Here is a 27833-nt window from a genome sequence, read left to right as displayed (position 1 = left end):
AAAATTCTGCAGGAAACAAAACACTCCTTGGAATCACTGTGGATTGAAATTCCATGTGCAAAGGGGAAAAGGATAGTGATAGGAGTGTACTACCGTCCGCCTGGCCAGGACGAACAGACGGATGCGGAAATGTTAAAGGAAATCAGGGACGCAAACAAACTGGGCAACACAATAATAATGGGGGATTTCAATTACCCGCATATAGACTGGGTTAATGTAACATCTGTACACGCAAGGGACATAAGATTTCTTGATGAAATCAAGGACAGCTTCATGGAACAGCTAGTTCAGGAGCCGACAAGAGAAGGAAAAATACTAGACTTAGTCCTTAGTGGTGCTCATGATCTAGTGCAGGGGGTAACGATACGAGGGCCGCTTGATAACAGTGATCATAATATGATCGGTTTTGATATTGGCATTGAAGGAAGTGAAACTAGGAAATCAAGTACGCTAGCGTTTAACTATAGAAAAGGTGATTACGACAAAATGAGAAAAATGGTGAAAAAAAGACTGAAAGGAGCAGCTCGCAGAGTAAAAAACTTGCATCAGGCGTGGATGCTGTTTAAAAACACCATCCTGGAGGTTCAGGACAAATATATTCCACGTATTAGAAAAAAGGGAAAAAAGACTAAACGTCAGCCGGCGTGGCTAAACAGTAAGATAAAGGAAATCATTAGAGCCAAAAAACAATCCTTCAGAAAGTGGAGAAGAGAACCAACTGAAAGTAACAGGATAGATCATAAGGAATGCCAAGCCAAATGCAAAGCGGAGATAAGGAGGGCAAAAAAGGACTTTGAGAAGAAATTAGCGTTGGAAGCAAAAATACATAGTAAAAATTTTTTTAGATACATTAAAAGCAGGAAACCGGCCAAAGAGTCGGTTGGGCCGCTGGACGAAAATGGTGTTAAAGGGGCGATCAAGGAGGACAAAGCCGTAGCGGAGAAATTAAATGAATTCTTTGCTTCGGTCTTCACCGAGGAGGATTTGGGGGGGACACCGGTGCCGGAAAGAATATTTGAAGCGGGGGAGTCGGAGAAACTAAACAAATTCTCTGTAACCTTGGATGATGTAATGGGTCAGTTCAGCAAGCTGAAGAGTAGTAAATCACCTGGACCTGATGGTATTCATCCCAGAGTATTAATAGAACTAAAAAATGAACTTGCGGAGCTACTGTTAGAAATATGCAATCTGTCCCTAAAATCGAGTGTAGTACCGGAAGACTGGAGGGTAGCCAATGTTACTCCGATTTTTAAGAAGGGTTCCAGAGGAGATCCGGGAAATTATAGACCGGTGAGTCTGATGTCGGTGCCGGGCAAGATGGTGGAGGCTATTATTAAGAATAAAATTGCAGAGCATATACAAAAACATGGACTGATGAGACAAAGTCAGCACGGATTTAGTGAAGGGAAGTCTTGCCTCACCAATCTAATGCATTTTTTTGAGGGGGTAAGCAAACATGTGGACAATGGGGAGCCGGTTGATATTGTATATCTGGATTTTCAGAAGGCGTTTGACAAAGTGCCGCACGAAAGACTCCTGAAGAAATTGCAGAGTCATGGAATCGGAGGTAGGGTATTATTATGGATTAAGAACTGGTTGAAAGATAGGAAGCAGAGAGTAGGATTGCGTGGCCAGTATTCTCAGTGGAGGAGGGTAGTTAGTGGGGTCCCGCAGGGGTCTGTGCTGGGTCCGTTGCTTTTTAATGTATTTATAAATGACCTAGAGATGGGAATAACTAGTGAGGTAATTAAATTCGCCGATGACACAAAATTATTCAGGGTCGTCAAGTCGCAGGAGGAATGTGAACGATTACAGGAGGACCTTGCGAGACTGGGAGAATGGGAGTGCAAGTGGCAGATGAAGTTCAATGTTGACAAGTGCAAAGTGATGCATGTGGGTAAGAGGAACCCGAATTATAGCTACGTCTTGCAAGGTTCCGCGTTAGGAGTTACGGATCAAGAAAGGGATCTGGGTGTCGTCGTCGATGATACGCTGAAACCTTTTGCTCAGTGTGCTGCTGCGGCTAGGAAAGCGAATAGAATGTTGGGTGTTATTAGGAAGGGTATGGAGTCCAGGTGTGCGGATGTTATAATGCCGTTGTATCGCTCCATGGTGCGACCGCACCTGGAGTATTGTGTTCAGTACTGGTCTCCGTATCTCAAAAAAGATATAGTAGAATTGGAAAAGGTACAGCGAAGGGCGACGAAAATGATAGTAGGGATGGGACGACTTTCCTATGAAGAGAGGCTGAGAAGGCTAGGGCTTTTCAGCTTGGAGAAGAGACGGCTGAGGGGAGATATGATAGAAGTGTATAAAATAATGAGTGGAATGGATCGGGTGGATGTGAAGCGACTGTTCACGCTATCCAAAAATACTAGGACTAGAGGGCATGAGTTGAAGCTACAGTGTGGTAAATTTAAAACGAATCGGAGAAAATTTTTCTTCACCCAACGTGTAATTAGACTCTGGAATTCGTTGCCGGAGAACGTGGTACGGGCGGTTAGCTTGACGGAGTTTAAAAAGGGGTTAGATAGATTCCTAAAGGACAAGTCCATAGACCGCTATTAAATGGACTTGGAAAAATTCCGCATTTTTAGGTATAACTTGTCTGGAATGTTTTTACGTTTGGGGAGCGTGCCAGGTGCCCTTGACCTGGATTGGCCACTGTCGGTGACAGGATGCTGGGCTAGATGGACCTTTGGTCTTTCCCAGTATGGCACTACTTATGTACTTATGTACTTATGTACTTAAATTTTTCTTCACCCAACGTGTAATTAGACTCTGGAATTCGTTGCCGGAGAACGTGGTACGGGCGGTTAGCTTGACGGAGTTTAAAAAGGGGTTAGATAGATTCCTAAAGGACAAGTCCATAGACCGCTATTAAATGGACTTGGAAAAATTCCGCATTTTTAGGTATAACTTGTCTGGAATGTTTTTACGTTTGGGGAGCGTGCCAGGTGCCCTTGACCTGGATTGGCCACTGTCGGTGACAGGATGCTGGGCTAGATGGACCTTTGGTCTTTCCCAGTATGGCACTACTTATGTACTTATGTACTTATGTTTGGCAAGGAATAGGGAGGACTGGAAGGAGGATAGCATGAATTTGAAATGGGTGAAGTCTGACAGGGTGCGAGATTTCCTCCAGAGTCGTTCAGCACAGCGGGTGCAGGAGCGAAGGTAACGGATGCAAGGGGTTAACCAGGGCTGAGGATTAATGCGCTTAGTGGGGCGAGAGACAGATGGTGCTAGGGTATCCATAGCAGTGGAGAGAATTTCATTGTAGGTAGAGACAGCCGTGTCGACAGATTCGGAAGACGAGATGGAAGGGAAGAGAGTGGAGATATGAGAGGATAGGGTAGGGGGGTCGACAGCTTGGAGATTCCTGAAGGCAGTGGTTATAGTTGGGCGAGGTTGAGGGGGAGGATGATGAAGACTGAGGGTGATTAGGTGATGATCTGAAATAGGAAGGACTGAGGAAGGACTATGTCAAAGTTGGTCCAGGAGCGATCTGCTGGGTGTTCCCCAGGTTTTGGATCTAGGCAATCAAGGATGCTTGTATAGTCAGTGGTATTAGAAGGTATCATGCGTCTGAGTTTTATAATTTTTTCGTTGAAATATTTCGCTAAGTTAGTTGCGGGTGGGGTTTCTGTGTTGTTGGAAGTGACTGGTGTAGTGTTTAGGAGTTTGTTCACGAGTGAGAAGAGCTTATGTGTGTCCTTGTAGTTTGGTCCTATTATAGTTTTGTAGTGCATTTTGTAGTGCATCAGCCTGCCTGTCTGACATTGCTGCCTGGATGTCTCAGCGCCATCTGAAGCTAAACATGACCAAGACTGAGCTTCTTATCTTTCCCCCTAAACCAACCTCTCCTCCTCCCCCAATCTCTATTTCTGTGGATAATACACTCATCCTTCCTGTCTCATCAGCTTGTAACCTTGGGGTCATCTTCGACTCCTCCCTCTCCTTCTCTGCACATATTCAGCAGACTGCTAGAACCTGTCATTTCTTTCTCTATAATATCACCAAAATTCAACCTTTCCTTTCTGAGCACACTACCAGAACCCTCATCCACACTCTTATCACCTCTCATTTAGACTATTGCAACTTGCTTCTCACAGGTCTCCCACTTAGCTATCTCTTTCCTCTTCAATCTGTTCAAAATTCTGCTGCACGACTAATATTCCGCCAGTGTTGTTATGCTCATATTAGCCCTCTCCTTGTCACTTCACATACAGTTCAAACTCCTCTTATTGACCTATAAGTTCATTCACTCTGCAACTCCTCAGTACCTCTCCACTCTCATCTCTCCCTACATTCCTCCCCGGGAACTCTGTTCACCGGGTAAATCTCTTTTATCTGCACCCTTCTCCTCCACTGCTAACCCCAGACTTCGTTCCTTTTATCTTGCTGCACCATATGCCTGGAATAGACTTCCTGAGCCGGTATGTCAAGCTCCATCTCTGGCCGTCTTCAAATCTAAGCTAAAAGCCCACCTTTTTGATTTTGCTTTTAACTCCTAAGCCTTATTCGCTTGTTCAGAACCCTTATTTTATCATCCTCACTTTAGGAGGTTTCCTTATCCCCTCCTAAGTAGAGGAGTGTGGTAGCCGTGTTAGTCCACTCTTAAGGTTATCAATAGAAATCAAACAAAATAAAACATGGAAAAGAAAATAAGATGATACCTTTTTTATTTGACATAACTTAATACATTTCTTGATTAGCTTTCGAAGGTTGCCCTTCTTCGTCAGAGCGGAAATAAGCAAATGTGCTAGCTGACAATGTATATAAGTGAAAACATTCAAGCATTACTATGACAGTCTGACAGGGTGGGAGGATGGGGGTGGGTCGGAGGTATGCATGGGGACATCAAAGCATATCATTGATATTCTAACAGGAGGGGTGGGGTGATCTACAGAGACATACAGCTTTATGGTTTATAATGGGCTAGGAACCCCAGATCCTTGTTAAGTCCTTTCTGTTGGGTGTTAAAATATTCAATCATTCTGACTTCAAAGGTCTTACGTTCTTGTATGGTTTTAAAGTTACCTTTCAGGATTCTCACTGTGAAGTCACTGGTACAGTGTCCTGGTCCTGTAAAATGTTGACCAACAGGCGTGGGAACCCTGCTGGCACCAGTATTGTTCATATGATGTCTATGTAAATTGAATCTTGTCTTAAGCATCTGGCCTGTTTCTCCAATATAGCATCCTTCGTTACATTTTTTACACTGAATGATATATACCACATTGGAAGATGAGCAAGTGAAAGATCCCTTTATGTTGAATATCTTTCCTTTGTGGATGACTTTGGGGTCCTGTGAAATATTTTGGCATAGTTTGCAACTGGATAAATTACAGGGAAGTGTGTGTGCCCTTCTGTTCCTTTTCAGTCTGTGATGGAAGTGAACTGAAACAAGGATAGAATTTCGCCGAGGTTGTGGAGAAGTGATATGACACAAGGGGGCGCAGACCCACAGCTCAGGTCGCTCGTCAGCGTCTACTCACCTCAGCGCCGCCCCCGCCCGGCCCGCGCTCCCGCTCAATTAGGTCTACTCCCACTTCGTAGCCCCGCCCCCGCTCTATTAGCACTACTCCCTCCGGCACAGTCCCAATTCGTAGCCCCGCCCCGGCCGCCGCGCTCCCGCTCTATTAGCACTACGCCCTCTAGCTCAGTCCCAATTCTTAGCCCCGCCCCCGCTCTATTAGCACTACTCCCTCGCTCCGGCCCAGTCCCAATTCGTAGCCCCGCCCCGGCCGCCGCGCTTGCGCACTGCACTCCATCCGGGTCCCCGGCGTGTGGTGTAGCAGGTCGGTAGGCGGGAAATGGCGCCTGGATTGTAGCGGCGCGTCCGTGAGGAGCAGAGCCAGCGGGACAACGGGGCCCTGAGCAGCGGCCGCCCGCGGGCCGGAGGAGGGAGAGGGGACACTCTCCCGCCCCGAGCACCGGGGCTGCGCGGCCGAGAGCGCAGGTAAGAACCGACGACGGCGGCTGCGGCGGGCCCGGGGTTAGGCCTCGACCTGGCCGTACCTGAGTCTGGAAGGTCTGGTTGGAGCTTTCGGTTCATCACAGTCCTGGACACCGGGGGGGGGGGGGGAGGTTGTATATACACAGGTGAGGGTGTCTTGTTGGGGGAGGGGCGGTCTCTGTTTATGGACACAGACAAGTCAGTAAATGTTGATTTGAAATGCAGTGATGGAGTTCATGGCAAAGACTGCAGAAGGGCTGTGAAAAGGTGGGTGTGTATTGCATGTTCTACACCAGTGCAGCAGTTCTGTATTGCTGGGCTTCAGGATGTGTGTCTGTATTTGTATAAATGTTGTATTCCTTTCCTACAATGAATCCAAAGCCTCATTCACCTCCATTTACACCTTTTAAACTTTTTACATTCTGCTCTATTGGAACTCATGGCTGTTCTGTAAAAGATGCAAGGTTTTCTAACAAATAGGTTTAATTGATGAACGTATTCGTCTACCCTTGTAAAATATTTTGTAGATTATATATTGGGGAGAGGTTATATAAAAACGTTGATAAATAGTAAATATTCACAGTAATTGTGGAAGGACAATTATTGGTTTTTACATTATGTTTTGAATAGTCTTATAAGTCTTGTTTGCATAAGTCTTCACATCCTGTGACTTACTACTTGACTAAACTGCTTTTGCATCAGTAACTACCATAAGTTATTCAAGGTAAGTGTCAACTGACTTTGCACAACAGAATGGTTCTGTTTTTGTCCATTCTTGGCAGAATAGCTCAGGCCCCGTCATGTTGGACGGGGATCCTCTGTGGATTGCAGTCTTCAAGTCTTGTAACTGATTTTCTATTGACTTCAGGTCTGGGGTTTGACTAGTCTACTCAATAACATTACCTTCTTTTTTTTTTTTTTTTTTTTTTTTTTGCAGTCATTTCATTGTTCCTTTTGCTTTGCTTGGTATCATTGCCTGCTGAAAATTGAATCTTCTTTCTTCTCCCAGGTCTGTGGCATACTGGAACAGGATTTGCCTGTACTTTGCACAGTCCGTTTTTCTGTAGATCTACACAAACCTTCCTGTTCTTCTGTTGCAACACATTCCCCACAACATAATACTGCCATCATCATCATGCTTTACCGTAGGGATGGCCGATAGAGGCAGTGTCATGGTGGTGTCGAAATGTTTCCACTTTTACAGCGATGGACCTGACAGTACACAAAGAGGTATTCAGACGCATTGAAATTTTTTATAGACTTCCCCAATCTGTACCTTTTGAATAACTTTATCCCAGAGTTCTTTTGGCAGCTCTGTATTTGGCATATCTGGACGTTTTCTTCAGATTCATATCATACAAAGAAGCAAGTTGATTGATTATCTAGTAGTATTCAATTCAAGCTGGAAGCAAGTGGGCTCTATTTAATTTATGGGCCTTGTTTAATCAGTTTTGCAAACCTCTAAATTGGGCTTGGTATGACAAATGATGTGAAGATACGCAGTCAAGACTTATTCTTAGTTACATACATCCCCCTAATTCTATATAGTGCGCCAAACATTAGGAGCCAATTCAGCATACAACTTTAGGCACTAAAATGGGCGTTATGCGTCATGATCAGGGTAAACAGTATTTACACTTCTAAATCCACTGAGGCGCTGTTCTATAAGGTAGCACTTACGTGCTTTAGCACATAACTGTAAGGAAGGGCATACACGTAGATGAGGCATGGGCGAGTCATGCTCTTTGCTGAAAACTTATAGAATACTGTATGTTACATGTGCAAGTGCCAATATTTACACCTGTCTTTTACATGGTGTAAGTGATAGCGAGTAAATGTTCACTCGCAAATGCTGGCTTATTCTTTGTTCTGTAACAGAATCCTGGTGCCCAGATGCCATCATAGAATACTATCTTAGCGCAAAGATTTTTAGTGCCTAACTTTTTGTTTTCCATTCCTTTCCTAATAATACCTAAAAAATCTATTTGCTTTCTTAGCTGCAGCAGAGGGTTTCAATATATCATTGACAATGACTCCTATATCCCTTTCCAGATCTGTGATGCCTAATGTGGAGCTTTGCATTACGTAGCTATAATTTGGGTTTCTCTTTCCCACCTATATCGCTTTGCACTTGTTCTAAACATCATCTGCCATTTGGATTCCCAGTCTAAGATCCTGTTGTAATTTTTCACAATCCTCTTGCGATTTAACAAATTTGAATAACTTTGTGGCTTAAGCAAATTTCATTACCTCAGTAGTTACTCCCATCTCTAGATCATTTATAAATATGTTAAAAAGCAGTGGTCCCACCACAGACTCCTGGTAAGCCCCACTATCTACTCTTCTCCATTGAGAATACTGACCATTTAACCCTACTGTCTTAACCAGTTTTTAATCCACAATAGGACCCTACCTCCTATCCTATGACCCTCTCTAGTTTCCTCTGGAGTCTTTCGTGACTTACTTTCTCAAATGCCTTTTGAAAATCCAGATGCAAAATATCGACCAGCTCACCTTTATCCACCTGTTGTTCACCCCTTCAAAGAAATGTAATAGATTGGTGAGACAAGATTTCCTTTCACTAAATCCATGTAGGCTTTATCTCATTGATCCATGCTTTTGAATATGGTCTGTAATTTTGTTCTTTATAATAGTCTCTACCGTTTTGTCTGGCACCAATGTCAGCCTTACATTGTCCACCCTCCAATCTTCTGATACTAAGCTTGATTTTAAACATAAATTGCATATTGCTAGCACTAGTTCTGCAAGTTGATTTTTCAATTCCATCAATACCCTGGGATGTATACTATCCGGTCCTGGCGATTTGCTACTCTTCAATTTGTCAAATTGCGCCATTACATCTTCCAGGTTTACAGAGATTTCATTGTTTCTCTGACTCATCAGCACTGAATACCATTTCTGGCACTGGTATCTCTCCCAAATCTTCCTCAGTGAAGACTGAAGCAAAGAATTCATTTAATTTCTCCGCTATGGCTTTGTCTTTCCCAATTGCCCCTTTTATCCCAGGTCATCTGGCATTCCTTTTTTTTTTTATTTCTTTATTGCATTTATAAAATTTTTCCAAGTACAAACCTTGAAATCAGAATAGATGACTATAAGTCATTACACAGCTTTAGGAAACTAACTATTACATTGTATTTAAATCATGACCATTTCTCATCTTTAGTCCACTATAAGGAGGCAATTCCTCAATACATAGGAAAAATAATTTTAATTTTTAACAAAGTTAAAGAAAAAGGCGGCAGAGAAGAAGTTCGAGTGATCTCTATACTTATCACGGCGTCAAAGTTATTATATTCCTTGGCTGTAGCATAGGTAAGCCAGCAATCTTGAAGTCCAGAAAAGAGTTCAATTGTTTGGAGTCAAAAAATATATATTTAATTTTCAAATTTTGTGAGATGGGAAGGCAGCAGTATGGTGTGGTTATGGTGGTGAAGTTGTTTTTGTTATATTGTGATGTGAGTACAAGACGTGTTTTTTCTGCATTGAGTTTTAGCTGGAAAGCATTCGCCCAGGAGTGCATGATTTGGAGGCTCTGGTTGATCTCGTTGGTGATTTCATTTAGGTTGTGTTTAAACGGGATAGATATCGTGACATCATCTGCATATACCCTGTTTCCCCGAAAATAAGACCTAGTAGAGGTTTTCCTGAATTGGTAGATATAAGGCCTCCCCCGAAAGTAAGACCTAGCAAATTTTTGTTTGAAAGCAGGGCCGCTGAGAGCCGGACAAGGCCGCCCCCTCCCCCACCAAGGTCGCCGGGCCCCCCCTCCACCCACCCTCCGTCGCTCCCGGAACTAACCTTCAACGCCTCCTTTCACCTTCGCAGCAAGCAGCAGCAGGGCAGACCTCTCCTTCCTTCCGTGCCCCGCCCTCGCGGACGTTACGTCAGGCGAGGGCAGGACACGGAAGGAAGCAGTGGCCTGCCCTGCTGCTGCTGCTTGCTGCGAAGGTGAAAGACATTTAAGGTTAGTTCCAGGAGCGACGGCGGGCGGGCCAACCCCTATGTTTCCCCGAAAAATAAGACAGCCCCTGAAAATAAGACCTAGCGCATTTTTGGGGGCAAAAATTAATATAAGACAGTGTCTTATTTTCGGGGAAACACGGTATATAAGGGTTGAGGTTTTGGTTGGCTAGTAATTTGGCTAAGGGTGTCATCATTAGGTTGAAGAGAGTTGGTGAAAGGGGGGATCCTTGGGGGACTCCACATTCAGGTGTCCTATTTCCATCTTCGTTGTTACTTGGTATGATCTTGTGGTCATGAATCCTCTGAACCATTTGAGAACTATACCTCCTATTCCAAAGTATTCTAGTATATGTAATAGAATTCCATGATTGACCATGTCAAAGGCACTAGATATGTCAAATTGTAGGAGGAGTATGTTATTGCCAGTTGCAATTGCTTGTTTGAATGAGTTCATTGCAGATACCAGAACAGTTTCGGTGCTGTGATTCGTCCTAAATCCTGATTGGTACTCATGCAGAATTGAGTGTTTATCTAAATATTCAGTGAGTTGTTTTCGTCACTATACCTTCCATGAGTTTGGTTATGAGGGGTATAGATGCTACTGGGTGGTAATTGGTTATATCCATTGTGTCTTTCTTGGCATCTTTAGGTAGAGGAGTGAGTAAGATGTTTCTTTTCTCCATGGGAAAGAGACCATTTTGAAGTCTGTAGTTTGTGTTTCGTGAGGTCTGTTTTGAATTGTTTAGGGGCTGATCTAATTAGGCTAGTCGGGCAGATGTCTAGTTTGCATTGCGACTTGGCGTATCTGCCAAGCGATTGTGAGATGTCATCTAGCGAGAGCGTATCAAAGTTGGTCCATGATCGATCTGCTGGGTGTTCCCCCAGTATTGGGTCTAGGCATTCGAGGAGGCTCGTGTAATCAGCTGTGTTGGTTGGTATCATAAGTCGCAGCTTTATAATTTTTTCATTAAAGTAGTTCGCAAGGTTGGTTGCGGATGGGGTGTCCATATTATTGGAAGTGGCCGGTGTAGTGTTTGTTAGTTTGTTTACGAGTGAAAAATGTTTGTGTGTATCCTTGTAATTTGGTCCTATTTTGGTTTTGTAATATGTTCTTTTAGTTTGTCTGATGGTGTATTTGTATTTTCTTTGCAGTTGTTTCCAATTTTTGAGTGTGGTTTCGTCTTTTTTCTTGCACCATGCTCTAGGAAAATTGCCTAGGAAAATTTATAAGCCTAATGGTATTAGATCTTTGATAATTTTCCAGGATTTCAATCCTATTTTGAAGGTAAAGGCTTTCTTTAATCAAATTAATTTGGATCTGTTGACAATCCTGTATAATCTTAGTATTTTTTCCCATATCATTACCCATGGCTGTAATTTTTTTTATCCAATGTTGGAATTTTTCAGACATTTGATTAAAGTATTGATTCACTGAAGAAACTTTCTGTGAAAAGGAAGTTTCTAGGCCCACTAGGGCTTGCCATATTGTGTCCAAAGTTATAGTCTCTGGTTTCTTTAGTAGAAAGGACTTAATAATCCAGATTCAATTAAAGGTTCCAACGATGGCTGACTTTCAAATGCAAGCTGATTTCCCCCAAGGAGATTCTCCCCTCCGTCTCCCGCTATTCCAAACGCGGGGAAAGTCGGCGATTCTACATTTGAAGTGGCGCCCGTGTCCGGAGACCCTGTTGGCACTTTGGCATCTGGCATCTCCAGAGCCGCTCTCGGGGGGTTTCCGCCGGCATCAGAGGGGGCTTGCGCGTCTCGGGGCTGAGAGTTGTTTCTGCTTCAAGGAGAGTGGCAAACCTCTCCCCAAGCTCTCCTGCTGCGAAGGAGCTCCCGTCGCAACACTCAATTGTAGAAAACGGTCCAGCGTTCCCACCAAAGGCACAGACTGTGCCGCAGGGCTAAGGCGCTGTTTGCCTCTTCTTTTTGGCATCGGAAAATTAGGTTGTTAGGAAAAGTTGAGAGGTAGGTCTGGAGCGACTTACCATACGTCTCACTCAGCCGCCATCTTGCCTCCCATCTTGCATTCCAACCGATTCTTTTGCTGGTTTCTTGCTTTTAATATACCTAATTAAATTTTTACTAGGTGTTTTTGCCTCCAAAGTACCTCTTTGCCTTCTTTCTTTTTGTGCTTTCCATCAGGCGTAAAATTCCTTATGTTCCTTATTTCCCATCGGTTCCTTCTTCCATTTTCTGAAGGATTTTCTTTTAGATGTTAATAGTTTCCTTCACCTCACTTTTTAACCATGTCGGTTGTCATTTGCTCTTCTTTCCTCCTTTTTTTAATACACAGAATATATTTAGCCTGGGCTTCCAGGATGATATATTTGAACAGCATCATGCCTGATGTAAATTTTTGATCTTTGCAGCTGCTCCTTTAAGTTGTTGGTTTTTTTTTTTCACGGTTCTTCTCATTTTGTCAGTCTCCTTTTTGAAAGTTAAACGCTAATGGATTTCGTGTGTGTACTTTCTGCAAAGCCTATATCAGATCTGATCATATTATGATCACTGTTATCAAGCAGCCCCACCACCATTACCTCCTACACCAGATCATGCGCTCCACTAAGGACTAGGTTTAGAATTTTTCCTTCTGTTGTTGGCTTATGTGCCAGCTGCTCCATAATGCTGTCCTTGATTTCATCAAGGAATTTTACCTCCCTAGCATGCCCCGATGTTACGTTTACCCATTCAATATTGGGGTAATTAAAATCACTCATTATTATTGTGTTGCCCAGTTTGTTAGCCTCCCTAATTTCTGATAACATTTCTACATCTGTGTTGTTCATCCTGGCCAAGTGGGCAATAGTACACTCCTATAACTACCCTTTTCCCCATTTAATTTTGATCCATAGGAATTCCAAGATGTATTTTGTTTCCTGTGGAATTTTCAATCTGTTTGATTCAAGGGCCTATTTAACCTACAGTGCTACCCCTCCAACAATTCGATCCACCCAATCACTGTGGTATAATTTGTACCTTTGTATGACAGTGTCCCACTGGTTATCCTCTTTCCACCAGGTCTCAAAGATGCCTATTATCTAATTTTTCATTTATTTGCAATACTAGTAAAATAAGGCCCGTTTCTCACACAAATGAAATGGGCGCTAGCAAGGTTATCATGTAATGGCGATTGTGTTTTTAAGTAATAATTGGGAAGGGTGTATAATGAGTAATATGCTCCAGGGGTATGAGATACAGATTGTTTTATCAGTTTTTTGTTTTAATCTTTCTTTTTTTTGTGATTTTTATTTATAGTGTATTTTAAAAGATAAGAGTTTGCAGACTCCATCCATGTCCAGCATTTCTCTCCTCTTCCCTCTCCTCAATCCATGTCCAGCATTTCTCTCCCCTTCCCTCTCCTCCCTCCATCCATCCATGTCCACCAACTCTCCATTCTTCCCTGCCCTCTCCTGCATCCGCCCATTTCCAGCAACTCTCCATTCCATAGCGTCCCACAGATCAATCCAGAGACTGGTGGGTTATGTCCCTCTGCCAGCAGGCGGAGATAGAACTTCTGATGCTCTATATGTGGTCATGTGCAGCCAGCCAAACCTCAGTATTCTATCTATCTAGCAGGCGGATGGTCATAACTCTGTAGCTCTAGATTTTGGGACTCCTTGCCCATTTCCAGGGGTTGAGGGCTTACTAAGGTGCTGAGCAGGGATACCTGGTGGTCCCAGGTCCCTCCCTTTCTCCCCCCTCCCGCTGGTTCCTTTCCTGGGGCACGTGAGTAGTTAATCTCCTTAAAAAAAAAAAAGAGAGAGAGATCAGGTTGGAGTTTTAAACACACTTTTTGTGTGTTAGGCTGGCACTCACAGTAACCAGGTATTTTGCTTCAGTCGGTGGTGCCTTGGTGGAGCCTTTCGGTAGTGGGTGGGGAGGATTTCTTGTGCTGAGTTCAGCTGGGCACATTGCAGCCCCGTCGGAATCGGTCAAGCGCTGCTCCCGGTGTGGGAACCGGAGAGCAGCGTCTGGAGCCTGTGATTCCTGCCCTCGAGCGTCTGCGGGGCAGAGAGGCGTGTCTTCGGCACGGAAGAGACAGGATCATGGTGGGGGGAGCGTTGGTTTCTTCGCTTAGCTCCTCCGGACGGTCCTTGGTCCATCTTCCAGGGATGATAGGGGGACGTCTGTCCCTTTTTCTGGGAGAGTGGACCAGGGTGACTTCAGACGAGTGGGTCTTGGAGGTAATCCGGGATGGTTACAAGTTAGAATTTGTTCAAAGTCTGTCCGATTGTTTCCTGGAATCCCCTTGCAAATCTCCACAGAAGATAGCGGCGGTCAGGGACACATTGGAAAATTTAATTCGCTTGGGGGCCGTGGTTCCAGTACCAGTGGCACAGCGTGGTTTGGGTCGTTATTCCATCTATTTCGTAGTCCCAAAGAAAGGAGGGTCCTTTCGTCCAGTGCTGGATCTCAAAGGAGTAAACAAGGCTCTGCGGGTGCATCACTTCCACATGGAAACTCTTCGGGCTGTTATCGCCGCAGTCCAGCCAGGCGAGTTTCTTACTTCCCTGGATCTCAAGGAGGCTTACTTGCACATTCCCATTTGGCCGCCTTATCATCGGTTTCTTCGGTTTGCGGTTCTGGGTCAGCACTTTCAGTTCCAGGCTCTTCCCTTCGGTTTGGCTACGGCTCCCTGGACATTTTCCAAGATTATGGTGGTAATCACAGCGTTTCTGCAACAGCAAGGAGTGCTAGTGCATCCTTATCTCGACAACTGGTTAATACGAGTGTCGTCGTTTCAGGACAGCGTTCAGGCGACAGACAAGGTGATCAGTCTGCTGTGGTCGTTGAGATGGGTCATCAAACCGGAGAACTACTACTACTACTACTACTTAACATTTCTAGAGCGCTACTAGGGTTACGCAGCGCTGTACAATTAACAAAGAGAGACAGTCCCTGCTCAAAGAGCTTACAATCTAATAGACAAGTGAACGGTCGGTCCGATCGGGGCAGTCAAATTGGGGCAGTCTGGATTCACTGAACGGTAAGGGTTAGGTGCCGAACGCAGCATTGAAGAGGTGGGCTTTAAGCAAAGACTTGAAGATGGGCAGGGAGGGGGCTTGGCGTAAGGGTTCAGGAAGGTTGTTCCAAGCATAGGGTGAGGCGAGGCAGAATGAGCGGAGCCTGGAGTTGGCGGTGGTGGAGAAGGGTACTGAGAGGAGGGATTTATCCTGTGAACGGAGGTTACGGGCGGGAACGTAAGGGGAGATGAGGGTAGAGAGGTAGTGAGGGGCAGCAGACTGAGTGCATTTGTAGGTAAGAAGGAGAAGCTTGAATTGAATGCGGTATCTGATCGGAAGCCAGTGAAGTGACCTGAGGAGAGGGGTGATATGAGTATATCGGTTCTGGCGGAATATGAGACGTGCAGCAGAGTTCTGAACAGACTGAAGGGGGGATAGATGGCTAAGTGGGAGGCCGGTGAGGAGTAAGTTGCAGTAGTCCAGGCGAGAGGTAATGAGAGCGTGGACGAGAGTTCGGGTGGTGTGTTCAGAGAGGAAAGGGCGAATTTTGCTGATGTTAAAGAGGAAGAAGCGACAGGTCTTGGCTATCTGCTGGATATGCGCAGAGAAGGAAAGAGAGGAGTCAAAGATGACTCCGAGGTTGCGGGCAGATGAGACGGGGAGGATGAGGGTGTTATCAACTGAGATAGAAAGTGGAGGAAGAGGAGAAGTGGGTTTTGGTGGAAAGACGATAAGCTCGGTCTTGGACATGTTCAGTTTCAGGTGGCGGTTGGACATCCAGGCAGCAATGTCGGATAAGCAGGCCGATACCTTTGCCTGGGTCTCCGCGGTGATGTCTGGTGTGGAGAGATACAGTTGGGTGTCATCAGCATAGAGATGATACTGGAAACCATGAGATGAGATCAGGGAGCCCAGGGAAGAGGTGTAGATTGAGAAGAGAAGGGGTCCAAGGACCGATCCCTGGGGAACACCAACAGATAAGGGGATGGGGGTGGAGGAAGATCCATGAGAGTGAACTTTGAAGGTGCGGTGGGAGAGATAGGAGGAGAACCAGGAGAGGACAGAGCCCTGGAACCCAAATGAGGACAGTGTGGCAAGAAGTAAGTCATGATTGACAGTGTCAAAAGCAGCGGATAGATCCAGGAGGATGAGGATGGAGTAGTGGCCTCTGGATTTGGCAAGGAACAGGTCATTACAGACTTTAGAAAGTGCTGTTTCTGTCGAGTGAAGAGGGCGAAAACCGGATTGAAGCGGATCAAGGATGGCATGAGAGGAGAGAAAATCAAGGCAGCGGCTGTGGACTGCGCGCTCAAGTGTCTTGGAGAGGAAGGGTAGGAGGGAGATGGGGCGGTAGTTGGAGGGACAGGTAGGGTCTAGTGATGGTTTTTTGAGGAGTGGCGTGACTACAGCATGCTTGAAGGTGTCGGGGACAGTTGCAGTGGAGAGAGAGAGGTTGAGGATATGACAGATGGAGGGGGTGATAGTAGGAGAGATGGTGTTAAGTAAGTTGGTGGGGATGGGATCAGAGGAACAAGTGGTGCATTAGAGTCATTTGGACCCATCTCAGTCCTTGGAATACCTCGGGGTTCTATTCGACACCCGGGTGGGCAGAGTCTTCTTACCAGACAGCCGGAGGTTGAAGCTGTAGACTCAGGTTCAGACTCTTTTGCACAGTCCAGTGCCCACAGCCTGGGATTATGTTCAGGTTCTGGGATCTATGGCAGCCACGCTGGAGGTGGTTCCGTGGGCCAGGAGTCACATGAGGCCTCTTTAGCGATCCCTGTTGAGACGGTGGTCTCCGGTGTCGGAGGCTTACTCAGTTCAGTTGGCATGGGAGCCAATGGTCAGGATGAAAATGCGTTGGTGGCTCTGGGTCGACAAGTTAAGTCTCGGAATGCCCCTGGCGGTGCCGGACTGGAAAGTGGTGACGACAGATGCCAGTCTTTCCGGATGGGGAGCCCATTGTCAGGGGCTCACGGCACAGGGGGTTTGGTCTCGGTTGGAGGCTTCTTGGCCCATCAATCAGTTGGAACTGAGAGCAGTGCATCTAGCATTGCAGGCATCTCATAGGGACCTGGCGGGGAAGCTGATACATGTTCCTCTCTGACAATGCAACAGCAGTGACCTATGTCAATCGGCAGGGAGGCACCAAGAGCATTCATCTCGCCAAAGAGGCGACGTGTCTATGCCAGTGGGCGGAAGAGCACTTGACTCAACTCTCGGCAGTGCACTTAGCTGGAACTCTGAACACAGGCAGATTTTCTGAGTCGCCATATGTTGGATCCGGGGGAGTGGGAACTCTCCGCGCAGGCGTTTTTGTTGATCACGAGCCGGTGGGGAGTTCCGGCTATGGACCTAATGGCACGGGTGGGCAATGCCAAAGTGTCGCAATTTTTCAGCCACGGCAGGGATCCTCAGTCTCGAGGGATCAACGCGCTTCTGCAACCCTGGCCTCTGACTTCTCTGCTGTACGTGTTTCCGCCATGGCCTATGATAGGCAGGATATTGGGTCGAGTGGCGAGACACCCGGGTTGGGTGATTTTTGTAGGGCCGGATTGGCCCCGGCATCCATGGTACGCGGATCTGGTATGCCTTCGGGTCGACAAACCGTTGCGTCTGCCTCCTCGGCGGGGTCTGTTGCATCAAGGTCCCATCCTTATGAAGGATCCCTCCCCGTTTGGTCTTACGGCCTGGCTATTGAGAGGGCCAAGTTGAGACGGAAAGGTTATCCGGAAAAGGTAATTGTCACTATGTTGCGAGCTAGGAAGCATTCCACATCGACAGTGTATGCTCGAGTGTGGAGAACCTTTGAGGCGTGGTGTGCGACGGCCGGGCTGTCAGCTTTTTCGGCTTCAATTTCTTCAATCTTGGCTTTTTTGCAGGATGGTCTTGACAAATCTCTGTCGTTGAGCTCCTTGAAGGTTCAAGTGGTGGCCTTGGCTTGTTTTAAAGGTCATTTGCAAGGGTCTTCTTTGGCCTCTCACCCGGATGTCGTTCGTTTTTTACGGGGAGTCAATCAGTTGAGACCGCCGCGGCTCTGTCTTTCCTTCATGGAATTTGAATTTAGTTCTGAAGGCATTGCTGCGGCCACCATTTGAACCACTGTCTCGGTTGTCAGTTAAGGATTTGACTTTGAAGACAGTGTTTTTGGTTGCTATTTCTTCCGCAAGGAGTTTCTGAGATGCAGGCTTTATCTTGTCGAGATCCGTTCCTTCATTTTACGGAGGCAGGGGTGACTGAGGACGGTTCCGTCCTTCTTGCCCAAGATTGTTTCGCGTTTCCATATGAATCAGCAGCTTAGACAAGGATCATCCGACAGAGTTTCATGCACTCCGGTGTTTGGATGTTAAGCACGCTATTAGGTATTTGGAAGTGACTAATGATTTCCGTTCGGATCATTTGTTCTTTTTGCGGGGCAACGGAAAGGGCGGCAAGTGTCTAAGGCGACGGTGGCTCAGTGGTTAAAGCAGGCTATCGTTTCAGCTTATATAGCGTTCGGTAGAGAGCCACCAGCTCAGCTCCAAGCTCATTCCACTAGGACACAGGCGACTTCTGTGGCAGAGACTAGATCGGTTTCGTTGGAAGAAATTTGTAGATCGGCCACCTGGTCCTCAGTGCATACTTTTTCAAAGCACCATAGATTGGACATAGCAGCAAGGGCGGAGGCTGCGTTCAGTGCTTCGGTACTGCAAACTGGGGTTTCTGGGTCCCACCCTAGTTAAGAACTGCTTGGGTACATCCCACCAGTCTCTGGATTGATCTGTGGGACGCTATGGAAGGAAAAATTAGTTATTACCTGATAATTTTCTTTCCATTAGTCCCGACAGATCAATCCAGAGGCCCTCCCTGGAGTTTTTTGCCTATCTGTTTGGTTATTTTCTAGTTTCAGGTTTATAGTTCCAGTTTGAATTTGATATTGTTTCTTCAGGGTACGTTGGAGCAACTTTCTTACTGTGAGCTACAGGGTGTCCTTGGATTCTCGGATAATAGGTGAATAGCTCTCTTTTGGGAGTTGGACAATTTTTATGGCTTTGATATGGATAATACTGAGGATTAGCTGGCTACACATGACCACAGAGCCTCAGAAGTTCTCTCTATCTCCGCCTGCTGGCAGAGGGACATAACCCACCAGTCTCTGGATTGATCTGTCGGGACTAATGGAAAGAAAATTATCAGGTAATAACTAATTTTTCCTTCTCCCCTGCCCTCTCCTCCATCCACCCATGTCCAGCAACTCTCCATTCTCCCCTTCCCTCCTCTCCGTTCCTTACCCCCCCCCCCTCCCCCCCCGGTTTAACCCTTTTACTTTCAGGCGCAGCAATGACAGTGAAGAGGACAACACAGCTTCTCCCTTCCCTCACACAGTGTCCCACTCTCGCGCAGGGGCGTAGCCAGACACCCAATTTTGGGTGGGCCTGGGCCCAGGATGGGTGGGCAGAATAACTTTGCCCTGTCCCACAAGTGATTTGGTCTCTTCCTCTCTCGCCTGCATGCCATTTGGTCTCTCAAACATCCTCCCTCCCTCGCATGCAGCAACTAATACACACTGCTCATGTTTGCCCCACAGCCTTCCCTCTGATGCAACTTCCTGTTTCCGCATAAGCGGGAATACATCAGAGGGAAGGCTGTGGGGCTGGGGCGAATAGTATGTATTGCTGCAAGCAAAGATCTGTTATTTACAAGTTATGCAGGAGGGACAGTTGTTGGGAGGTTTTGGCTGGTGAGGCTTAGGGATTCCTCTCCCTGCCAGCCACATCATAGGTGTGCTGCTACTGGGTGGGCCTGGGCCCATCCAGGCCCACCCTTGGCTACGCCACTGCTCTTGCGGAAACAGGAAATGCATCATCGCAGAAGGCGGGACACTGTGAGGGAAGGGAGAAGCTGGAGGCGAGCCCGCTGTGTTGGCCTCTTCATTGCCGTCGCTGCACCTGAAAGTAAAAGGGTTAAACACGCGCAAGGGGGGGAGGAACGGAGAGGAGGGCTGTCGATCGGGGAACTGAGGGCCCGTCCGAGAGCTGCCTGGCAGCAGCGCTGCTGCACCAGGCAGCCCTGCGTTTGGGGTGGGGGGGGGGGGGGGGACAGCAGCCAGGGGAAGGTCACGGTCAAGCCTCTTATGTGGGGCGCCTATGACTGTACTCCCATCCATGTCCATCAATTCACCTCTGCCCTCCCCTTCCTCCCTCCCTCCCTCCCCTCGATGTCCCGTGTTTCTCTCCTCCTGACATCATCTCACCTCCAGCGTTCCCTTCCCTCGGATTGTTCCACCCTCTGGCGTCATTACGTTTTGATGCGAGGGCGGGGCAATGAGTGGGAATGGATGTTACGAACCCAGGCATCCAGACATAGAATGTTGGAGGTGCAAATTATTATATAGGGTATTCTAACTCTCGCATCTTATTTCTTAGGCTTCTGGCATTCGCATATTGACTTTTCAAACTGTGTTTGTTCCTATTTACATCTTGTTCATCTTGCTACCAGGATACCCTATCTTCCCTGTTTTGGTTATATCTTTGAAAGATACCTTGTTCTGAACCATACGTTTTTGAACGACTATCAGCGTTCCCCCAGCTTCTAGCTTAAAAGCTGCTCTATCTCCTTTTTAAATGCCGATGCCATCAGCCTGGTTCCACCCTTTCAGAATAGGCTCCCCTTTCCCCCAGAATGTTGCCCAGTTCCTTACAAATCTAAAACCTTCCTCCCTGCACGATTGCCTCATCCACACATTGAGACTCCGCAGCTCTGCCTGTCTCTTGAGCACTGCGCATGGAACTTGTAGCACTTTGGAAAATGTTACCCTAGAGGTTCTGGATTTGAGCTTTCTACCTAAGAGCCTAAATGTGACTTCCAGAAACTCTCTCACATGTTCCTATGTCATTTGTACCCACATTTACCAAGACAGCCAGCTCCTCCCCAGCACCGTCTAAAATCCTATCTAGGTGACGCATGGGGTCCGCCACTTTTGCACCAGGCAGGCAAGTGACCAGTAGATCCTCACGTCCACCAGCTACCCAGCTGTCAATTGATTCCTAATAATTGAATCACCAACTAGAACAGCCGTCCTAACCCTTTTCTCCTGGGCAGTAGCTCCTGGAGACACATCAGCGGTGCGAGAGGATATTGCATTCCCTGGTGTGCTCGTCCTTACAGGATTACTTCCAGCTGCACCATGGTGATGCTCTCCTTTTAGAAGTCCTCCCTCCTCCAAGGTAGCACAGGGGCTGCCAGATTGGAGGTGGGACTTCTCTACAATGTCCCTGTAGGCATCCTCAATGTGCCTCTCTGCCTCACTCAGCTCCTCCAAGTCAGCTACTCTAGCCTCAAGAGAATGGACTCGTTCTCTGAGAGCTAAGAGCTCTTTGAATCGAGTGCACATATATGACCTCTCACCAACTGGGAGATAATCATACATGTGACAATGGAAAAGACTGGATAGCACCTCTTTCGCTGCCGGACTACTGTCTGCATCTTAGTATTATAGAGTTGTTTACTTAAAACTTCTTAATGTGCTAGGGATATCAGATGAATATAAAGAGCCTTAATATTTGGTTTAATTTGTAATTTATTATTTGTTTCTCAGGATTAAAAGTTAAGCTTTGCCTTTTGTGGATGATACCAAGATTTCTTTTTTTTTTTTAAATTTTTTATTTATGAATTTTTCAATTTCTTACAAGTATAACACTTGTTACAGAAAAACAGCCAATCCTAAATATTTAAGGCAACAAATTTAAACAAGAAATAAATTTAACAGCTTTCTTAGACCTCAAATAAGAGGGGGGGAGTTACAAATCTGTGGAGATTTAAAGATACTATTACAAAATTATACGTAATGCGGTTTATGTGTACAGATTCGTCTCTCATCATTTTACTAAATCTACATGCAGTTGTTTCATATCCAGAAAGGATTTCAGCTGTTCTGGGTCATAAAATACATACTTTATCCCACAGAGCTTGACCAGGCATTTGCAAGGATATGCTAACAGAAATGAGCCACCTAACTTAAGGACATCCTGTTTCATTACCAAGAATAATTTTCTTCGTTCCTGAGTTACCTTGGTAACATCCGAGAATATCCACAATTTAGTTCCATAAAACAGTTCTTTTGAATATTTAAAGTACAATTTTAATATTGTGTTAAAGTCCTCTTCAAATACCAGGGAAACCAAAAGGGTAGCCCTTTCCGGAACAATTTCAATAGATTGTTCTAAAATTGCTGACAGATTGTTAAGATCTATTCCATCCACTCCAAGTCCGTCTTTATTTCCTTCTTTTGCGCCAGATCTTGTTGGCAAATACTTATAGGGGGAATAGGTTCTTGAGGTATTTTCAAATTTTCCAACAAGTATTTTTTAAATAGGTCAATAGGTGTTTTACCAGGAATTTTAGGAAGATTCAGTACTCGGAGGTTTAGTCTTCTATTGAAGTTCTCAATCTGTTCAATGTTTTTTATGCATTGCCAACTGGTTTTTTATCACCGTCATTTTAAATTTTTGCAATTGAACAACATCTTTTTTTAAGTCTTTAACTTGTATAGTCAATTCTTCTTTCAACCGTTTCTAAATTTTTCACCATATCTTCAAATTTCAGGATAAAGTATTTACCTTTTCAGAGGTATTTTGAAGAGTTGAATCAATTTTGCCCAGCATCAGCCATATCCTCCGGAGTTATTCCGGGTCCCTCAAACGCAGGAACTTCTCTTTCTCGGCTTCTTTCTTGTGGCAAGGGGTCTCCGCTCGCTGGCTCCTTAATCTCCTCCATGGGATCTTGGATGCCTGCTCCCTCTACCATCACAGAAGCCGGACACGGAGGGCAACTTGATTCCAGAGGCGGGGATAATGATGTTTCAAGGCCCAATAGGGGATCCGCTCCACCGGATACCCCTGAAGCAGGCAGCCCTGTCTCTAATCTTTGAGACGAACGCGAAAGGAAGGGCTTGATGCTGCCTTGAAGTGGGGAGGAAGAAGCTGCGGGTCACGGAGGAAGCCTCACCACTCCTTTCCGCTTTGTATGCGGCATTTTGCAGTAGGGGAATCTGTCTCACTCGTGCAGCAGGGAGCTCTCTTCCCAGACGCGGTCACAGATCCGCCATCTTGGAAACGCCCCTGTACTACTGTCCTGGCTTTTGATACCAAGATTTTTAACGGAGTGGACACCCCAGAGGGAGTGGAAAACATGAAAAGGGATCTGCAAAAGTTAGAAGAATGGTCTAATGTTTGGCAATTAAAATGTAATGCAAAAAATTTCAAAGTGATGCATTTGGGGAGTAGAAACTCAAGGGAGCTGTATGTCCTAGGAGGAGAGAGGGACTTTTGGGTAATGGTGTCCAAGGACCTTAAAGCAAAAACAACTGTGACAAAGCTGTGGCTGTAGCAGGAAGAATGCTAGGTTGCCTCGATAGAGTAATAATCAGCAGAAGAAAGGAGGTGTTGATCCCCTGTACAAGTCATCGGTGAGGTCCCACATGGAGTATTTATTATGTTCAGTTTTGGAGGCCGTATCTTGCTAAGGATATAAAAATGATAGAAGCAGTCCAGTGGAGGGCGACAAAAAATGATATGGGGCCTGTGCCATATGAGAAGAGACTGGAAGACCTGAGTATGTATAGACTAGAGGAAAGAAGGGATGGGAGAGATATGATACAAACGTTTAAGTACTTGCAATGTATTAATATAGAAACAAATCTCTTCCAGAGAAGGGGAAATGATAAAACTAGAGGACATGAGCTGAGGTTGCTGGGTGGTAGACATAGGGGTAATGTCAGGAAATTCTTTTTCACAGAGAGGGTAGTCGATGCCTGGAATGTGCTCCTGAGGGAGGTGGTAGAGACAAAAACAGTGACGGAGTTCAAAAATGCATAGGGTGAACACAGAGGAACTCTGTTTATAAAATAGATGGTAGAAAACAAAATGTTTTTTTTTTTAAAAAAACCCTTAAATGCCTGCAGGGGGGTGGATGTGTGAGTAGCACTTCGGCTCTGAAGAACAAAGTCCGATGCCGGGCAGACTTTGTACGTCTGTGTCTGTTTATGGCAATCCAGTTTAGGGTAGGCTGGAAAGTGCTTCAGTGGCAACTTCAGTAGCAGGAACCGAGGGCAGTTCTGAGCAGACTTTTACAGTCTGGGTCCCACAATGACGACGATGGATTTGATAGGCTGGAGTGAGCTTTTGATGGCAACTGTAGTAGATAGAACATAAGAGCAGAGCCAGGTGGACTACGGGTTATGTTGCATAAACGCCAAAAGAAAGACTCGTGATAGTTTATAATATCACATTCATTGTTGATTTAATCATGAATTGATAATCAGACTGGGCCATAATTTACTATGTTACTATGCAGTAGCTGACATAGGAACTAAAGGAACCAACAACAAGAGGGGGAATAATTCTAGACCTACTCCTTAGTACAGTGCATGATCCTAGTGCAGGAGGTAATGGTACCAGGGCCACTTGATAAGTGATCATAACATGATCAGATATAGGAGCAGCTGCAAAAGGTCAAATATATACACCAGGTGTGCCAAGATGTTTTTTTCAATAGCATTCACACCTGATGTATATTTTTGACCTTTTGCAGCTATTCAAAAAAACATCTTGGAAGCCCAGACTAGATATATTCCATGTATTAATTAAAAGAGAGAGGAAATCCAAACAACAGCCAACATTGTTAAAAGTGAGGTGAAGGAAGCTGTCAGAGCTAAAAGAAAATCCTTCAGAAAATGGAAGAAGGATCTGACTGAGAATAATAGGAAACAGCCTAAGGAATGGCAAGTCAAATGCAAAGCGCTGATAAGGAAGGCAAATAGAGACTTTGAAAGAAGAATGCGTGGATGCAAAAACACATAGTAAAAACATTTTTTTAGCTATATTAGAAGCAAAATGTTGGCAAAAGAATCAGTTGGACTGCTAGATGACCTGAGGGGTAAAAGGGGCACTCAGGGAAGATAAGGCCATAGGGGAGAGATTAAATGGCTTCTTTGCTGCTGTTTTTACCAAGGAACATGTAACATAGTAGATGACGGCAGAAAAAGACCTGCACGGTCCATCCAGTCTGCCCAACAAGATAAACTCATATGTGCTACTTTTTGTGTATACCTTACCCTTTGATTTGTATCTGCCATTGTCAGGGCACAGACCGTATAAGTCTACCAGCACCCAGCCCGCCTCCCAACCACCAGCCCTGCCTCCCAACCACCGGCCCTGCCTCCCCCCACCGGCTCTGCCACTCAATCTCGGCTAAGCTTCTGAGGATCCCTCATTCTGAACAGGATTCCTTTATGTTTATCCCACGCATGTTTGAATTCCATTACCGTTTCCATCTCCACCACCTCCCGCGGGAGGGCATTCCAAGTATCCACCACTCTAGGAGAGATACCAGTGCCAGAAATGGTATTCAGTGCTGACAAGTCAGAGGAAACAAACAAATCTCTATAAACCTGGAAGATGTAATGGAGCAATCTGACAAATTGAAGAGTAGCAAATTGCTTGGGACATCCCAGAGTACGTATAGAATCGAAAAATGAGTTTGCAGAGCTATTGTTAGTAATAAGTAATTTTATCTCTTTTTCTTTTTTTAAAACACCATCTTTATTTGGATATCTCCGCCATTACATAGAAAAAACACTGTCCATAACAGTGGACAAACCAACAAAAAAGCATTAATCGTGTCTCTCATGCCACATCACCATTACGTATATGTAACATATGCCATTATTACTACTACTACTACTACTATTTAGCATTCTATAGCGCTACAAGGCATACACAGCGCTGCACAAACATAGAAGAAAGACAGTCCCTGCTCAAAGAGCTACAATCTAATAGACAAAAAATAAATAAAGTAAGCAAATCAAATCAATTAATGTGAACGGGAAGGAAGAGAGGAGGGTAGGTGGAGGCGAGTGGTTACAAGTGGTTACGAGTCAAAAGCAATGTTAAAGAGGTGGGCTTTCAGTCTAGATTAAAGGTGGCCAAGGATGGGGCAAGACGTAGGGGCTCAGGAAGTTTATTCCAGGCGTAGGGTGCAGCGAGACAGAAGGCGCGAAGTCTGGAGTTGGCAGTAGTGGAGAAGGGAACAGATAAGAAGGATTTATCCATGGAGCGGAGTGCACGGGAAGGGGTGTAGGGAAGGACGAGTGTGGAGAGATACTGGGGAGCAGCAGAGTGAATACATTTATAGGTTATCCGGCAGTTAGTCAAAACTCAAGAGACCTCCATCACATTTTTCATGTATACCCCCTAACGAAATCAGGAAAATCATGTTAAACATATGAGGAAGCTAAATACATCAGGTCTAACACATTAATTTGTTCAAGGTACTGTATTAAGCCCATAAATATAATAGAGTTGCCACTCGACATTTAGATAGCCCAACCGACATACTCCTTATACATTCAGAGCAGGCTACGCTCCTTTGTGTGTAAGCATAGACCAATAAGGTTCCCAAACATCCTGGAAAAGTTTCCACTGAGGCTCAGGTCTGTTACCCACTAACTTATGCTTAAAGAGGGCCATATCAAACAATAATGTACGCCACATTGATAACTGGGAACTCTGTGCATTCAACATTGGATAAGAATAACCTTTCTGGCCAAAAGGAAGGCCTTTACCAATAAAAGACGCTGCATGTCCGACTCCGCCTGCAATTGTGTCCCATCCTGGAACAAAAAGCCCAGAGGATGGAGCAGAATCTTCCTCCCCAGACACCGGGACAAGAAACTATTCACCCCTCCCAAAAGACCCGAGTCCTTTCAGAAGTCCAGAACATATGGCCAAGTGTAGCCCCATCTCTCCCACATTTGGGACCTCTGCCTGATTCAGCAAACTAGGCTTTAAAAGTCATCCAAGGACCAATGTAGGTTCGTAATAGAAATTTATATTCCTGTTCTCTATGAAGCATATTTATAGATGTTTTAGCAATATTAAGAGGTTTGAAGCACTGCTACTGAAACACTGCACTTTTTCCCCTGACCACTCTTCTGCCACATTCTGCGGAGATAGGTCAAGTTGAGCCTCATAGAGGGCTTTTAAGTATTGACAGAGGCGAGGATGGTCCGGGTCTTCCAACCTTAGGACGTAACCTGCTGAGCAAAGGAACCCCAAGGCGGGGGTCGCAGGCAAGGAGGAAACATAGTGCCTCTTCTGCAAAAACATAAAAATATCAGAGTTCACCAACTCGTGTTTCCCTACTCCTCCAACTGCCTGGAAATCAGCTGTCAGTGCGCTGCTCCCTGCCACTTCGGAGCAAGTGGCAGAGAGCGGGGCAACACAGACCCCCCCCCCCCCCCCCAGCCGACGAGCATGACCACCCCGTCTCCCCTCACGCACCTCCCACCCAGATCCACAATCCGCTGTCCCTCCGATTTCAACACCCCCCCTTCCGCGTTATGGCCCCCTGTACCCCCCTTCCGCGACCCTGTCGACCCCCCCCCCCCCCCGTTCTTGGCGAAAACCGTCCCCCGCCGCCGTGGAGTACCTGTGCTGACGGGGGACCCCAACCCCCGTCAGCCGAAGTCGTGTGCTGGCCTTTGTGGCGTTGCTTCCTCAATGCTCTTCTGTTGAAGTTCCTCTGCGTGCGTCTGACGTCAGACGCACGCAGAGGAATTTGAAGAGCATTGAGGAAGCAACGCCACAAAGGCCAGCACACGACTTCGGCTGACGGGGGTTGGGGTCCCCCGTCAGCACAGGTACTCCACGGCGGCGGGGGACGGTTTTCGCCAAGAACGGGGGGGGGGGTCGACAGGGTCGCGGAAGGGGGGGACAGGGGGCCGTAACGCGGAGGAGGACGGGGGGGTGAAAACAGAGGGAGGGCAGAGTTTGCAACACCAAGGGGCGGTACGGAATGGCCTTGCTAGCGCCCGTTTCCTACCCTTCAGAAACGGGCATTTTTTACTAGTATAGAAATATTCTGCCCGAAAGGGC

The 27833-nt window shown here is 45.9% G+C and overlaps 1 protein-coding gene across 1 annotated transcript in view; it reads left to right on the top strand.

Annotated features, from left to right (window-relative positions):
- Positions 1–5767: 5767 nt before the first annotated feature.
- CTDSPL2 (CTD small phosphatase like 2) overlaps positions 5768–27833 on the top strand; it is a gene marked incomplete in the record, with an annotated part of 403243 nt that continues 381177 nt past the window's right edge. Inside the window, 2 exon segments of the mRNA XM_030189827.1 lie at positions 5768–5965; positions 6972–7192.

This window comes from Microcaecilia unicolor, chromosome 1, assembly GCF_901765095.1.
Source record: "Microcaecilia unicolor chromosome 1, aMicUni1.1, whole genome shotgun sequence".
NCBI classification, from domain to species: Eukaryota; Metazoa; Chordata; class Amphibia; order Gymnophiona; family Siphonopidae; genus Microcaecilia; species Microcaecilia unicolor.
The sequence above is the reverse complement of the archived record's forward strand: the minus strand, read 5'-3'. Positions and strand labels throughout refer to the sequence as shown.